The sequence below is a fragment of the Propithecus coquereli genome, unplaced genomic scaffold (genome assembly GCF_000956105.1).
Source record: "Propithecus coquereli isolate 6110/MARCELLA unplaced genomic scaffold, Pcoq_1.0 Scaffold247, whole genome shotgun sequence".
NCBI classification, from domain to species: Eukaryota; Metazoa; Chordata; class Mammalia; order Primates; family Indriidae; genus Propithecus; species Propithecus coquereli.
In genome coordinates, this window is record NW_012148030.1 from 1759250 (window position 1) to 1762255 (window position 3006).

At 34.0% G+C, this 3006-nt stretch overlaps 1 protein-coding gene across 1 annotated transcript in view; it reads left to right on the top strand.

The window, feature by feature from the left end:
- The window catches only part of TAF2 (TAF2 RNA polymerase II, TATA box binding protein (TBP)-associated factor, 150kDa), a gene marked incomplete at its 5' end in the record, with an annotated part of 139375 nt that overhangs the window by 118808 nt on the left and 17561 nt on the right, over positions 1 to 3006 (top strand). The gene's annotated exons all lie outside the window — the stretch shown is intronic.

Consider the following 3006-nt stretch of genomic DNA (forward strand, 5'->3'; position numbering starts at 1 on the left):
TCAATTTAAAAAAACTTTATAGATTTTAGTTCTTGCTTTTCTTACAATACACTGACTTTATATTATCTAACCTTAAAGACTGTTTTAAAGTACACTTTTTTTTTTTGAAAGTAATGTACTCCTATTATAGAAAACTTGGGAATAACAAAAAGAAGATGAGAAAAAATTATCACTCATGATATTCTTTAAAGATACCATTATATTAACATTTTGCTCTTTCCTTTTTCTAAGAATATTATATAACAAATGATATCTTCAATAGAAACCATCTTATCTGTACTTTTATACCTTTATAAAATACAAAAATCAACCACTTATCCCCACTACCCCCATCATGACTTGATGCTATACCTAGAAAACTTTAACATGTTCTGTCTTTTATATTATTTCATACTAATTGGGTTTAAGTTTACGAAAGCTAATTCAACACAGATGTGTTTGTACCTATTGTACTATTTTACATTTTCTTCTGCTTATTCTGTTCTTCTGTTGCTTACAAAGAAAAGATTATAATCCAAAAAAGGAGTAAACATTTCAATGCTGATGAACTACCATGACACAAATATTCAGTCCTCAACTTTTGAAGGAACAGAGAGTGAAAAACAAGATACATAAACAAAGTCATTTTTAAAGAATAATTTTTCCAAAAGTCATTAGTCAGACTTTAAAATCTATGAACTTCTGGTTATGTTCCAGTTGATGGATTTTGCTTGTATAAACCACATTTTTATCTATTGTTTCTAAAAAGGAGTACTATTGATTTTAGGAGCTTAGGGATCAACTGTGATTAATAGGAGACTTCAAACAAGCAAAACACCTTTTGGTGTTGAGACCTCTAACTGTTGATTGCATATAATTCTTTGTGTTCTGTATGCATTTATTCTAATAGATTAACACAAAATCTGTTGCAGAAGGAAATTAGCTGGATACTTTAGCACTTTATTTATTGAGTGAATTTTGACATTTCTTGGCTGTTGTCAATCTTGTATTCTCTTGGTTTTGTTTTTGGGTTTGGTATAATTTTGTCTTATTATCATTATACTGAACTAAAATTTTATTAGACATGATGAATTTTCTACATTTTGTTAAGATTACAAAGCTTAGAGAGTTTCAGCCTTCTTGATTTAGTTTGAGAGTGATGCTTCTGCCTGCCTGCCTTGCCTTTAAAAAAATTTTTTTTCTCAATTTCCAAGAGTCTGATCAATTCCTATTCTAAAAGGAATCTGAATACGTTGTGTATATTAACCTACGTAGAAGCAAATCTTAACTTTTTGTGCCACAAATGTGCCTTTGTTCCACATTGCTTTTAAAAATACATTTCACTTTTGGGGAATCTCTCTTTACAGTCTTGTTTCATGGCATCATATGGGAAGGTGAGGGAGAGAGAGAGGGTTAGTGTTAGGCTGCTATCAGTGTAGGATCTTTTTGTGTCACGAGGCAAAATGTATTCCAGTTAGGTAGACTGATCTATTAAACTTAACTTCGATTATGTTCTTTAATGTGCCTGTGTAATTTTCTTTTAAATGTGTTTTTGCTATTCAGTACCTTAAGGCTACTGAGAAAGTCTTAAAATTCAACAGCAATGTTATTAGAATTTAGAAAGCCTTTATTTACCAATGATAGTGTATCAAAGGTTTATTTGTACATGAATTTATCTTGGAATTTTAAATGCGACATTGTTATATTTAAGTAACTTTTCCAAACTAGCACAACAAAAACCTTTTTAACTTATACCATACATATAAAGAATAGAAGTATCAAACCTAGCCATTGTATACAACATTGTTTCTGTGAGAAGGGGCACTCATAGCTCCATCTTTTGGGATGTCAGAAGCACAACTTTACCTAACCTAAGTAAAGTCAGGTAAAGTTGACAGTAAAAAAGGAATTTCCTCTCTTCCTGCCTCTCAACAGGAGAGGAGATCTTCTACTGTGGTAGTCATCTTGGCCTGGGTTGAGAGTTGGGGGTTCAGGAGGAAGACAGCACACATCAGTGATAAGGAAAGCTGTGACTTCTTTTCAGTCTCTAGGGAGTCTAAATTAAAGGTCACAAATGTGTGTTTTTTATTTTGGGTTTGTTTTTTGGGTTGTTTTTTTTTTTTTTGGCCCATATTCAGCTCATCCAGCTGAGGCAGTTTGTATAAAAGTTTTTTTAACTAGTTGACTAAAAATGAAGAGATAATGCATAAAAAATCTGGATTTCCAGCTTTTCTTGAAAAAGATTTAACTGAGAGGCCCTCTTAGGTAGGGCATGTTCTTTCCAACTTGTGGATCCCTTATGCTACACCCAGTAAGTATTCTGCTTACTCATTTATGGTATTTCCAAGGCTTTTGAGTTTGAGGCCCCTGCTTTTTTGCGTTTTTTTTTTTTTTAATTCACAAGATGAGATGAAGTCTTAGGTGGCTCCCTTAGAGCCAGGGAGCCAGATGATAATTGAGAACTTGAATGTATAGAGTGTGTTCCAGACATCATCTAGGAGGGTTAGAAAAAGAATGGGGGCTAAGTATAGAAGAGATGGAAACTATTAAATAGAAGGTAGATGATGTTTTACTTTCTAACCTTCTCCCCCACCCCAATTTTTCCTTCCCTTGCATATGGTAGTGAGAAGAATATTTTAGAGAGGGATAATATGTAGGTGGTAAGTAAGCCATTGGGTAAGAAAGAAGAAGTGGCAAGAATATTTTCCTTCATTACTTTACTATTTCTTTTCCCTTCCCATCACAGCAACTCCTGTCCCCTACTGTAAAGGCCTGTGGTGACTGGGCTGTCTCTCGGGTTGTGCAGTGGTTGCAGTGCTGAAGAGGAGGAGGGGGACAAGGGGGAGGGTTCAGGACAAGGAGCAGAGGGAATTCCCCAGTGGGTTTTGTGGGGGGAAAAAAGAAGGAGAGTTCCTGTAGCTGCCTAGCTAGGGCTGTTGTATTATGTAATACCTTCTTGCATAAGTCAGAAAAGCAAAATTCTAGTACATGAAATTTTTTTTAATTAAAAAATAATTTAAAAAAAAA